We start from the raw sequence: 14,554 nt of genomic DNA, 5'->3' as shown, positions 1-14,554 counted from the left end.
GGAATTCCCAAATTGGTCACCCATTTTAGCAATAACCAAGTTCAACGTTACGTTTTAATGTATGCGAACGTTATTATGCCATATAACGGGGTTAGCTTTAGTCAAAATCGCCTGGTCCATTCTTTTATCAGATTTTTTCGATTATCGATACTTATCAAAAACATTCTGATACAAAACCTATCTAAGAACATTGCCAGATACATAAAGTACATGTGAATTGTGAAAAAGGCATGCTCCTAGTTCCGGACCCGTATCGAGGCGGCGGTTTAGGCTGACGGCGACTGCATTGAATAGAATAGATGTTAGCTCTACTACATAATCAAGTTAACTGAATTGATTTTTATTTTTTTAGGGCAACAATTTTATCGTTCGAAGCTGTGTATAAGAATGACGTTTTCACTTTTATTAATGTATTGTATCGTATTGTTTCACATGATATTCAAAGATGGAGTTTTCCACACCCACACATTTTCGACTCGCCTACTTAGATCACTTCACTTAAAAAAATAATTAAAAAAAAAATGTTAATCGCTTTTTGACGTATACATAATCTATTCTCATGCATATAATATTCTCACATTTGTATATCAATTTCTCTCAACAGGCTTATAAATAAATCCCTCATTTATACATGCGGTGCTGGTAAGCAAAGACCGCATGCAACAGATGCACATGTTTATGTAATTAGCTGTAGTCATGCATATGCAGATGTATTGGAATAAATGCAGGAAGTCATTGCTCATATTTTATTAAACATCAGCAGGAAAACCCGACGTTGCTCGGATTGAATGAGGAACACTACTATGTCCTTTAGTACCGTTGTCCGAGAACTAACGCACGTTGTATGCCCCAATCGCCAAGTGTACAAAAAATAAAAAAGAACTCCAACTCCCCTTTTCTTTGTAACAACCACATTTATTTCCTCATTGTTATAGTCGTGACCTCACCCACGTGATCGCGAACCTTATTAACGTCTCTAACGTGATTGTTCTCTTTCTCCTTTTTATAGTCTTTTTTCTTTACAGGTGGCGTCATTTTTTTTTAAAAAAACACCCGCGACGTTACACTTTTTCACCATGCTCAAAACACCGGGTTACTTTCGTTGTATTTACTTTCACGCTTCTAACGTTTTGCACTCCTCTTAAATAATGATGGCGGGCAACGCCGAAACAAAAAATGACAAATTTGTATTATTTGGATTCTCATTTTGACTGTCACTTTCACAGCGTTTCGGTCGATGTAACTTCTGGCGCAGTGGTCACAATACTAACATTACAATTGTAAAACTGATATTTACCTGAAGGTTGAAGGTTCAATGCTCAGTGTGGGCGACCGAAAACTACAATTGCAAATTACTTAGAACCTCTATCAAGTCATGGCTGACAGAACGAGAACACCGTGAATTAAATAAAGGGTTACATTCGAAATATCGACCAAATTGCCGAGTACCACAGAAGCATTCGAGTTCACCTGAAGAAAGTCGGAAGTTACATCGACCGAAACGTTGTGAAAATGACACTGAAGATGAGAACAGATTTTTTTCCAATTTAATTTTCCAAGATATATATCCTTATCAAAATTTGATAAACCCGTTCTACAAATTCGTTATTATCAACCCTCCCTCTTACGTCATCTTCTTTTGTTGACATCTTATTTTAAACGCTCGTAAACTTGGCATTTTGTTTTCACCCCTCCCCTTTTCTTATAGTAATGTAATAATATTAACCCTTTCCGTCTTCCTTATATCTTTCGGTTCTCCTCTTTTTTCTTTTTCTGTTTTCTTTTCTTCTTTCTTTCTTATTTCTCCTTTTTCTTATCCCCTTTAACTGTAACTTCCTTTTCCTTTTTATCTCTTTCTACCCTTCTCTTTGACATCCCCTTTTCCCCACATCACCTTCTATTTTTAAGTCTAAAATGTCACTTAATATCACTCTTCCCACTTCCCACTTCAAGTTACCGATTTAATATTTTATTTTTATTAAATAAATATTTTTTTTTCACTTATTTTATTTAAGAACCAGATGCTTTGAATAGCAGATAAACTTTATTTCTGTCGCTGGACGAGGAACTTTTGGCTTTTTAATTCACCAAATTGCTCCGAAACGGGAAAAAATAGCAACGATATCTTTTAGGCGCAGGAGTTGCTCCCTTACTGGTGAAGCGACTAAAACACTGGCATGACGATGTTTCGATGTTTAGATTTTAATAACTAAGATCCCAACAGGCAATTAAGTATGCCATGTTATGTTAGGCTGTATAACGTGTGTGTGTGTGTATCTATGTGTGTGTGTGTGTGTTTGTGGGTGCGTGTGTGTGTGTTTGTGTGTGCGTCTGTGTTTGTGTGTGCGTGTGTGTTTGTGTGTGTGCGTGTGCGCGTACGCGCGTGTTTGTGTGTGTGTGCGTCGATACTAACCCCATTCGGGTTTAACCGGCTTCCTCCGAAAGAGGAAGTTTCCTGGGAGTATGAAATTCACAAACGGTCCCCAGTCGCATGCATATCCTTGCTTGGGGAGATGACGACGTTAGGTTTTTGCAACTCTTACAAAGAGGTGTCGACATCCTCCTACATAAAGCGCCTGGAATTCCCAAATTGGTCACCCATTTTAATAATGACCAAGCTCAACGTTGCTTAACTTCAGTCATCTTACGGGAATCGGTGTGTCAACGTGATTATGTCGTATAATGGGGTTAACTTTAGTCCAAATCGTCTGGTCCATTCTTTTATCTGTTTTTTTTTTCGATTATCGATACTTAACAAAGACATTCCGATAAAAACCTATCTAAGAACAGTGCCAGATACATAAAGTACAGTTGAATTGTGAAAAAGGCATGCTATCAGTTCTGGAGCCATATCGAGGCGGCGGTTGAGGCTGAAGGCGACTACATTGAATAGATGTCAGTTATCAAGTTAACTGAATTGATTTTTTCAATAACAGTTGATAAATAAAGCTGTAGTGTTGTTTTCTTTAAAGCGACACTTTTATCGTTCGAATCTGCATATAAGGATGGCCTTTTTCACTCTTTTATTAATGTATGTTCAGTGTAGTGACAATGTAATGTTTTTTATTTCATCTCTCAGTTTTTCATTCGGCTGTTGTTGAAGTGAATACTGGACGAAATATCCAAGACCGTAACACAACGTAGTATCAAGTGATAAGCATGAAATCATTGTTTATCTTAGTAATTTGAATTGGTAAACATTTTAAGTTGTTATAAAGCCGTACAATGTCACTGAGGCTCATTATTTTTCAATTTAATTAGGACCTCTGTTCAGTCATGGCTAAGGGAACGAGAACAAACTACCATCCCGTGAAGTAAATAAACGGTTCCGTTGGAAATTCCGTACAAATTCTCGAATTCAACCGAAACATTCCCGAGTTCGACAAGATACACCAGAAAATAAAAATATAAAAGCCAAGTACGTCCAAGGATGGAATACTGCTGCCATATCTGGGCAGGAGCTGCTAAAAAACAGCCTATCCTGCCTTGACAGAGTACAAAATAGACTTCGTGGCTGAGTGGGGGATGCCCTTTTCTCTTCTCTGCAACTTCTCTCCCACAAAAGAGATGTATTGAGCCTATCTTTGTTTTATCGTTATTTCCATGGCAAGTGCTCATCTGAACTAAAATCTCTGGTCCCCCCTCGCCAATCTTTCACGAAAAACACCCGTCAAGCTGAATCCACTGTCAAAGATTTTCCCCACTCTTTATCTGTGCTTAAATCAAAACGTAGATTCCATGAACAAAGCTTCTTTCTTAGAACTGCACGCCTATGGAACTCTGTTCCGTCTGCCTGCTTCCCACCTGACTACAACTTGGCTGTCTTCAAGTCCAACTTTAAAAAATTCCTGACAAACCGCCCCCTTAAGTAAACACTTCATTAAATCTCCACACAAACGTACTGTACTTGCAACAACCCTTATCCCTGAGTTGCTTCCGAGCCTTGATAAGTGGTGACCACCGTGTAAAAGAAAAAGATACATCGTCCGAAAGGTTGTGAAAATAACACTCAAGTTGAGGACATTAGTCCGAAAAATCCAAATAATACAAACAACCAATCATCATCTAAAAAAGTTAGAAACGTACGAAACTTTATATGACAAAAGGATGTGGAGTAGATAGAAGTGAGTGGGTTGCAATCAAAATGCAATCGACTGCCTCGCTTTCGTGTCGTCCCTGTTTATTGTTCAACCTGATATGTTTTATACAGCTTCTATTTTTTTCATATAATTCTGATTTTCATAAATCTATTTGCTTTACGTCTGGTTTTGCGTCAGAGGTCAACAATCAGGACGCTTTTTTTTTGTTATATGATTTTTTTTTATCGGTTACTCTGGAGTTGCCCGCGAGTTTTGTTACTTGACTTCTTATTTTTCCGTGTTTCAGCCTTGTCCACCATCATTGTTCAACATTGCCTACTATAGTCTAAACAAAGCTAAAATGTTGGAAAACTTATACTTAATATCAATCATTATAAAAAATTTTCCGAAACGCAAGTCGTTGACGGTTAACGAAAACTGGTTGTGCTGTGGACATACAGGGTGCGTTCTAAAAGTAATGCCTCATATTTTTTTATTCCGCCCGAATGGATCAGAGACGATCGCGAATTGAATTTTATGATGACATGAAAGTATTATCTCTCTGTTGCAGATATTGACGGTCTGCGTCGGAGGCAGAGATACTTCATTAAATTCCCGATAAAAGTACATTGAGAATGCAGTAAAAAATACATGCTAGAGCAGAAAAGGTCGCTCGTTTTAATGGTATCACTTCCGTCTTCGTAGCTCTTAAACTTTTTGGATTAAATCAAACAAAAAATAGGAGGCTTTACTTTTGGAACGACCCTCGTAAATGACATATATTTTACGTACGGATGGGGTTATTTTCTAAAAGGTTTTAGTTTTTCTGTCGTAGAAAGTGATATTTTTAGCATTTAGGTGTATATGTTAATTGGTGTTTTATAATCTCCCATTACTTTACTAATAAATATAGGAATGCACATGAATTCAAGTGTCTAGTATTACAAGAACTTTACGGTATAATCTTTTTATAATATAAAGGACAGTTGTCTGTATGTTTGTATGTTTGTATGTCCGAATAAAAATCGAAATGAAACGTTGACGTTACGCTCGAACTACGTTCGTTAACGTTCAAACATTTCTCGTGTCCCATTACTCCAGATATATAATATCTATAATTTAAAAAAAATATGTACAGTAATCTGTAATGTGCACCATTCATGCATGCGCATTCGTGAAACAGTTAGCAAACAGATAAGAATCCGATGACTCACACGTAGAAAATTTCCAATTTTAACCGCATAGCAGGTCTTTTTTTTTGCATAGGAATCACCACTTATCCAGGTCCGGAGGCCACTCGAGGATAAGAGTTAATCGGTATACATTAGTCGATGTGATTATAGCGTGGCAAACATAACTAGTGGGAATTTTGTAAATTGGATTACTTAGGGGGACATTTCATCAAGAACTTGTTTACGTTGGACTTGAAGACAATCAGATTGTAGTCAGCTGGAAAGCATTCCAGATGATAAAGGATTAAAAAGTTTTCAACATATCTGAATACCATATATATCAAATTTCAAAATTTTTTAGATCAAAGATTCGTTGAGTATATAAATTGATAAGTGTCTTCACACACATACTCAATTTTATAGATATATAGATAACAAAACATGATTGACGACACATTTAGTTCTGTTTACAGATTTAATGCAAACTGAACACTATTTCATATCTAGATTTACACATTATCTAAATCTTGTACTGTCGAAAGAGAACACCCAAATAAAAATAAATAAATCCGACTCGGCTTTTCTTTCTGTTCATTTATTACTATTACTTTCAAACAACACATGCCTCTTACTTTTTCTAAGTGTCCATTTAACAAAACCCCGCCGTCTCGACACCTGCTTAAAAGTCTCTCACCACCACACGTCCATCTCACGCGGTTAGCATTTTTCGTTTTCCGTTCGACTATACGCCGGTCGTAGGCAGTCATTTCTTGCTTTCGATTCTACGCGGCTATTTTCCTCGGCGAGCATTTTGTTTCTCTCGACCACATGGTGTCCCTTTTTCCATATTCGCACACACTTTCCAATTTCCATGTGTAGTTTTTCAACTACTGCTACTAATAATCTTAAAAGCTATCTTACAGCTCATGCTGATATTTTCGCACGCTTTCATACGCCTCTTGTTACAGAAAACAACAAAGCAAATACTCACAAGGTTGGTATTTACTTGGTCGGTATTACTCCAGATATATAATATCTATAATTTAAAAAAAATATGTACACGTTTACTGGGGTGAACTGGGTCAGGTATTGTTGGGGAGATGGATTTTTCAGTGGCTGCTGTGTACTAATTTTGAAAGAAAATATCGACATCTTCCTTGAGGAATCTAAGAAAGTTGTTTGTGCGTATCTGTGTGTATGGCGAGCTAGAGTGGAATCGACTAGGAGAAAAGAGGTTATAGCGGGAGAGAAAGGGAGAGGAGAATAAGGGAGAAAGAGAAATAGAGGTTTTGATAGAAATATGTCACACTTTGCTTCGAGCAACGCAGGTTCACCATGCTAGTCTATAAATAAAACATGAAAAGAAAATCCTGGAACAAATTCGTTATCTTTACGAGCGTTTTCTTGTTTTAAATTTAATTTAATGTTCAGAAGTTTTTTCTGTAGTAAAAAGATAATTGGCGTCCTATAAACAGATGCTTTTAATAAAATGTTTATTTTTCTGCTTTGGCTGAAATAACGATAATAAACAGATTTGATATATATATATATATATATATATATATATATATATATATATATGAGAAAGAAAATTAAACTACAAGTTGAACTTTACAATCAAAATTTATAGTTCGCCTGAATACTCCCAAAAAACAATTTACAGAGTCCTTATTCCACGAAGTTTCAAAGAATGCTATTCTTGTTATTCTTTTCATCAGAGGACATAAAGAAATCAGCAAATTATATTTGTAGCAATGCTAGAATTTGCTAGATAAGGCAATTAATTGTAGTTATAAATTATTATTGCCAAATAAAAAAATGTTGGATATATATATATATATATATATATATATATATATATATATATATATATATATATATATATATATATAAACAAACCGCGCATAATATTTCAGCTTGCATTAAACTCTTCTCAAGTTGATCCAAAATACAAAATATTTTTTTTAGAGAGAATGTATTCCAAAACAAGTCCAGCGTGACGATGCATATAATCCGATTGGAAAGTTTTCAAAACAGCTGAAATAATGAAAATTGTTTTTTTTTCGGGCAGTGCAGGAGTCCAAAGAGAAGTCTGTCCCCAGTCGAATAGAACCTAATTGTAAAAAAAGATATATATATATATATATATATATATATATATATATATATATATATATATAAAATAAAAATTACAATTCTCAGCAGCCGTGTCAAAAGCATATTTTCTTTTTCTTTTATTGATATTATTGGAATGTTTTCCCCCTTTCCTTGTACATATTTTTGAATTATTCAATGGGTTTCGGCCTTTTTGATTATTTTGGACCATCTTCCAATTACATGATTTCCTTGTATTTTACTTGTGTGAATGGAAATTTAATTAACTTTCTTGGATTTGCATTTTTGGATTTTACCGACATTGGATACTTTACCTTTCACCAGAATATCCATTCACGTCAAATCACCTTTTTCTTCACCATATTCCCTCTGCTGCACTTTTTGTTATCAAGCAAGATTTTTGACTTACTTGCAATTTCATCAAATACTTTTGTATGCAAAATCTAATCCCGCATTTTGCTAATTCCTACCCTCTGATGAGAAGGAAAGTATTTCTTCGAAACACCGTGGATTAAGGACTATCCACTTATTAAGTGTTTCCTTTTCAGATTAAATATGTTTTTACCTCTTTTTCAAAATGTTTTTTAACATGTTTTATTAACTATTTGCTCTTATATATATATATATATATATATATATATATATATATATATATATATATATGCACTAGCAAGCCGCTACGGCGTTACCTGATCCTAAAATATGCATAAATATTATATTTTAATTCATACGGAAACTAAGACATATGCTTACGAGTATTATGTTTTTTTCTAAACAGTTCACGTCTTATTTTTGTGTTATTTTGACTATTATTCTCATCTTGGCCGATGTAACCTCCAGCCACCTTCAGGTGCATTCACACTGGATGTTATTGGTGAATAGTGAAAGAATGTTTGGTTTATGTGCTTCCCCAACGAATACAGCCGTTAGTAAGTAAAAAGAAAACAAAATACTCAAGCTGATATCGAAACCAAAACCTAATTGGCGTCATATAAACAGTTGCTTTTAATAAAATGATTTTTATTTATGCTTTGGCTGAAATAATGATAACAAACGGATATATATGTCTACTTAATTGGCTGAAAAATGCGACGCTCGCTCTTTTTTATAAACAAGCGGTTAGAGCACTATAAAAGTGGTGGACAAATGTTTGTTTAAATAGACATTTGGCGAGATAATTTACGGACGCCACTCCCGTGGGTCGATCGGTAGAACTGCTGACTGTCAATGCGATGGTTCTAGGTTCAATCTCCGGTTTGGGAGTGCTAGTCTAGCAGCACTGATGAGTTAGTGATGCAACGAACAGTACTGTATGTCGATAACTATATATATATATATATATATATATATATATATATACTAGCAGGCCTCCCGGCGTTGCCCGGTCGTAAAGTACATATTATGTTTTAATTCATACAGAAACTGAAACATATGCACGCCAGTATTATGTTTTTTTTTCTAAACAGTCACTTCTGGTAAGTGAAAAAAAAAAGAAACAAAATACTCGAGCTGGGATCGAAACCAAAACCTAACTACAGTAAGTCCGATAACCATAAGGCCAGCGTGAATCGTCTTTAAGAAGTGTTTTCAAACATGAGTAATCTGTAATGTGAACCATTCACGCATGCCCATTCGTGAAACAGTTAGCAAACAGATAAGAATCCGATGACTCACACGTAGAAAATTTCCTCTTTTAACCGCATGGCAGGTCTTTTTTTTTTTACATAGGAATCACCACTTATCCAGGCCCGGGCGTCACTCGAGGATAAGAGTTAATCGGTATACATTAGTCAATGTGATTATAGCGTGGTAAACATAACTAGTGGGTATTTTGTAAATTGGACTACTTAGGGGGACATTTCATCAAGAACTTGTTTACGTTGGACTTGAAGACAATCAGATCGTAGTTAGCTGGAAAGCATTCCAGATGATAAAGGATTAAAAAGTTTTCAACATATCTGAATACCATATATACCAAATTTCAAATTTTTTAGATCAAAGATTCGTTGAGTATATAGGTTGATAAGTGTCTTCACACACATACTCAATTATATAGATATATAGATAACAAAACATGATTGACGACACATTTAGTTCTGTTTACAGATTTAATGCAAACTGAACACTATTTCATATCTAGATTTACACAGTATCTGAATATTTGGTTATGCTATTGATGCTAAAGTTTTTGCACATTGTAAGGTCTTTTCTTTCTGATCGAAGCTTGTGAGTAACTCTTGATGAAGTATCTTTATTTACTTTTGCTATCAATACTGGTCTTCCTCAAGGATCTATTCTTGGTTCAACACTATTTCTACTCTATATAAATGACCATGATTCAGAGGATGACATTATTTATTGTGATGACATTATCTCTAATCATGGTATTGCTTTCCGCCAATCTTCTTTGGATCAGTTGAAATATGAAGTTGATCGAGAAGTTGATCTGGGTTCAGTTATGGAAAATTAAGAAATGGCTTATTTCGTTCAATCCTGTTAAGACTCAGTCATTGTCTTTTAATTGTAGAATAGGGTCATTGCGCTTGACATTTCGAAGGCATTCGACAGAATGTGGCATCCTGGTCTTCTATATAAACTTTTCTTTGTATTCAAAGCTTGCCAGTCTTAACTACATAAATGACCTTCAAGAGAATATAATTCAGAACGTTAACATTTAAACTGATGACACCGCCCTCTATACATTACGACCACGTAATCCCTACATTCACCTACCTTGAAAATGCTGCTGTCAAACTTGACATGACATAATAATGGAATTAGTAAGAGAGAGTGGTAACCTTGGTTGAAGCGAGTGTTCCTATTGATGGAGGTCTGAACAGAGCTGAGCGAGAGGAACAGACTAAATATCAAGGTTTCATTTATGATATGAAGAGAAACTGGAATCTTAAGGAGATATCAATCATACCAGTAATTATAGGTGCCACAGGGCTTATGAAGAAGAATTTGAAGTCTTACCTAACTAATATTCCTGGTTAACGAAGTGCAAGAGAAATCCAGGCAATTGCATTTAAGAGAACAGCGAGGATGATAAAAAGAGCTCTCGGTTGGTTTCAATAAAAAGCAGGGGAATGATGGCAGCTGGTTTGGCTGCCCCATACCCAGCATTACAATCTTCAAAGAAAGAAAATGCAAAAAAAAGTATTGCTTTTCGATCATTTTTCTCGGATCAATTAAGATATGCAGTTGATTTAGAAGTTAATTTGAGTTCTATTACGGATTGGGGTAAGAAATTACTTATTTCGTTTATTCCTGTTAAGGCTAAACTAACGATTCTTCAATCGTAGGCGTGTCCGTTTTCTTCCTGAGATTCTTATAGGTGGCTCTGCTCTCGATGAGTAATCGACTCTAAAACTTCTTAGTCTTTTTTCTCTAATCAAATCTTTCTTGGAGTTCATACATTAGATCCGTTGCTCCTTCTGTTTCTCATAAAATCGGTTCTTTATCGCTCACACCCGAGGCTATTCTTTATCTCTCCAGATTTACTATCAGACCATGCGTGACGTACTGTTGTCATATTTGGGCTGGAAAATCTGTGTCCCATTTGAAGGTTCTTGACAAACCGCAGAAAAGTATTTGTAATTTGATTGCAACCCCAACGTTTTCTTCTTTACTGCAACCTCTACAACGATTGAGATCAATATGTTTAGATTTACAGCCGTGGTGTTGCTAGTATCAGTCTTTTCTACAAATACTATAATGACATGTGTTCCTTACAATTGTCTGATCTATTCCCTGCTTCTTTTGTTCCAGCTCGTTTGACTCGTTGGTCTAGTGGTCTTCATCAATTCACTGTTTTAATACCTCGTTGTAATACAGCTTCCTATTCCAGTAACTTCTTTCCAAAGACTGCAAGTTGAGGAACTCACTTCCTGCTCCCTGTTTTTTTTTTCTACTTACAGACTTCGTCTTTTCAAAACTAGGGTCAATCGGCACCTTCTTTTCAATAATCAGCTTTTGTTCTTGTTCTCTATTTATATCAAATGGCTTCATGCTCTGTCTCGAGCGATTTATATAGAATTATCTACTTACATAATTACTTATCTATTTATTTTTCTATTTACTTATTTATTTATTTAATCGGATACTAGCGGGTTGAGCGCCCGGCTTTGCCCGGTCGTAAAATACGCTTAAATATGATATTTTAATTTGTCCACATTTCGTATATATTATTATAGTTTCGTGATTTCAAAAGTAAAAATAAGTATTTAAATCTAAACAGAAAGCAAAACTAGTATTCAAAGCTAGTGACGTTACCACCGTACCACGCATATGAAGTGATTACAAATTAAAAATAAACTAAGATGAATATACAAACTGTACAATGATTTTTTTTTTAAATATTGACCCATTTTAGATCCCGTACCAACTATTATAACCAGCTAAAGATCAATAAAAGAACGAGCCATTTGAGGCTCCTAGCGCTACTCTGCGAATTTTAGTTTCAGTAGAGATAGAATTTGAAAATATGGAGACAGACAGACAGACAGACAGACAGACAGACAGAGAGACATACATATATATTAGATTTTATTTATTTATTTATTGATATAATAAAATATGTTGCAGATAATATTTTGGTTTGTTTTTAAGCACTTACGAAAATTCTGCGTTAAAGAAAATCGATACCCCGAAAAGAATATTAATAAAATAAACACTTTTGTGAAACAGCTGTAAAAAGGTTGAATGCCTTTATTTAGAATATCATTTGAAAATCTTTTAAATCATGAAAAAATACATATATTTACTTAATTCTATTTTAAGTGTCTTTTATATAAGTATTGTTTTTTCATTCTTAAATCCTCATATTTATATTCCACCCGAATGGATCTTAGGGAACTGCAAATTGCAATGTTCTGATGGTTGAACTTATGCATTCATGACCTAAATATTTAATCTTTCGGTTGCAGATATTGACGGTGTAAGACTCTAAAAAAAGCAACCCTAGTCATGGATGTGCTCTAGAAGCAGAGATTGGTCATTAAATCCCAGACATTGGGAGTGGTTGTAATTATGTGGAAAATTAATTCTGTATCAAAAAGGTTAGTAAGTTTAAAGAGGGGAAACTTGATCTGAGAAGTTGAATTGGTGAACCGACTGACGATTATGCGTTACGTTGTGTATTATGCGTTACGTTGTGTCTACGAATACGTTCTATAACAACGTACATGTTGAATAGTAGGGTTTATCTTTTTCTTAATAATAATAATAATAATAATAACTAGCAGGACCTGTGGAACTTCCACAGGGGACTCATTCATTCATATGTAATATATTGATGTTGGTATTCTGCAGATGTTCAATGTAAATAGTTACGCTCTGATATTATTGTAGCTCTTTTGTTAAAACTGCAAAAGTATTTATCTAAGCTAAGACGGACGCCCGGTAAAGCACAGTCGTAAAGTACGCTTAAATATGATATTTTAATTTATGCACATTTCGTATATATTATTAGAGAGTTAATGTTCTATTGATTTTTATATATTATAAAGTTGCGATTTCAAAAATAAAAATAATATATCCATATGACTTGGGCGCATTAGCTTGAATCGAAACCGAAATAAAAACTTATGAAAAAACATATATTTATGTATATATAACTTGAGTTCCTTCAGCCATAATCGAAACCGAAACCAAGATTTATGAAGAATTTTTTATAAAATTATTTATAAAAAAATAGATGATTTAAGCGCCGTCAGCTATAGTCGCAACCGAATTCCAAACTTATGAAGAATTCTTGGTATAATTATTTTTCATAAGAAATAGAAGAACGTAACAATTAAACGGCCCGGATGTAAGCATGACACACAAAAGAACACACACGCTATCGTATTAATATATAGATAATAATAATAATAATAATAATAATAATAATAATAATAATAATAATAATAATAATGTTTTGACCCTTGGCCCTGCTTGCCATATTTAACACAGATACTACGTCATGATCACAGCCCAAAGGGTCACAACATTACATATGGCCGCGACCAAAAAAAAAAAAAATCCCCCGCCCCAAAACCCTCAGATCTGGACGTTAGCGTTGAGAGAGTTGTTTCCCACGATGGTGTCACACACGCAACCAGAGCCTAAATGATATTTACAGCTTGTGTTTTGTTTTATGGTTTTTTTTTATACTTTTGGAACCCGTGCGAGTTCCGCTCGATAACCGCCAATGTGAGAAACAACGACACTTCAGAAAAAGAGACTGAGAAGAAAAAAAAAAAAACGGGATAAGGCAAGGTTTCATCACACATTGTTTTTACTATCAAATATATGCACATCAATCTTAACTTAACTCTGTAGCCTCTCTCTCTCTATCTTTTCTTCATAATAATGTAAAAAGAACCGTGTGTGCGTGTGTTTGTTCGTTCTCTATAGACTCAAAAACTGCTGGCCGCATTTTTATGAAATTCCGCAGAAACGTATTCTATGTAGCTCGCAGTGTTCTCAGATAAGTTTTGTATCGGAATGTCTTCGATAAGTATCGATAGCTGATAATCGAAATAAACAGATGAAACAAGGAAAGACGATTTTGACTAAAGTTAACACCTTACACAGCCTAACATCACAAGTGCATTTGATAAGTTTTATTACCACACAAGAAGAAAGGTCTGACATATAAAATCAACAGCAGAATCTTTGATTTGACATGGACGCGTTTCTGTTTAAAGCACATTTGCACAATAATACTTAACGTTTTCATTTTAAACTTAAATTTCTGGCGATTATAACCATACAAGCAGTGAGGCCAGATATATAAAATCAACAGTAGGTTCTTTAATATGGTAGAGGCGCGTTCGAAATGATTGTTTCTGTTTAAAGCGCAAATGAACCATGATACTTGTCTTTTGCATTTTAAACTTTAATTCAAACCATTATATATAAAAATAATGTCATACAATCAACTAGGTTCTCTACAGTGCAATATAGATTACAAAGTATTGTGAACTAATTCATTGTGAGGAGGCATGTGAAGCTTGCTCTCCGTTCACTGCGATGTGTCCCTAACTAAAGTAGACAATCGATTTGATTAGAAAATGAGATTGAATTGATTTCGATGACAATAAAAATATGGGAGTGCGAAACATTCGTTGATAATTATTCAAAACACTGGGAATGTCGGGTATCCATGCTAGTTTCCAAATAAAAAAATGCAATTACCAAAAT

The sequence above is a fragment of the Euprymna scolopes genome, chromosome 11 (genome assembly GCF_053919585.1).
Source record: "Euprymna scolopes isolate OS-2025 chromosome 11, ASM5391958v1, whole genome shotgun sequence".
Taxonomy (NCBI): Eukaryota; Metazoa; Mollusca; class Cephalopoda; order Sepiida; family Sepiolidae; genus Euprymna; species Euprymna scolopes.
The sequence above is the reverse complement of the archived record's forward strand: the minus strand, read 5'-3'. Positions refer to the sequence as shown.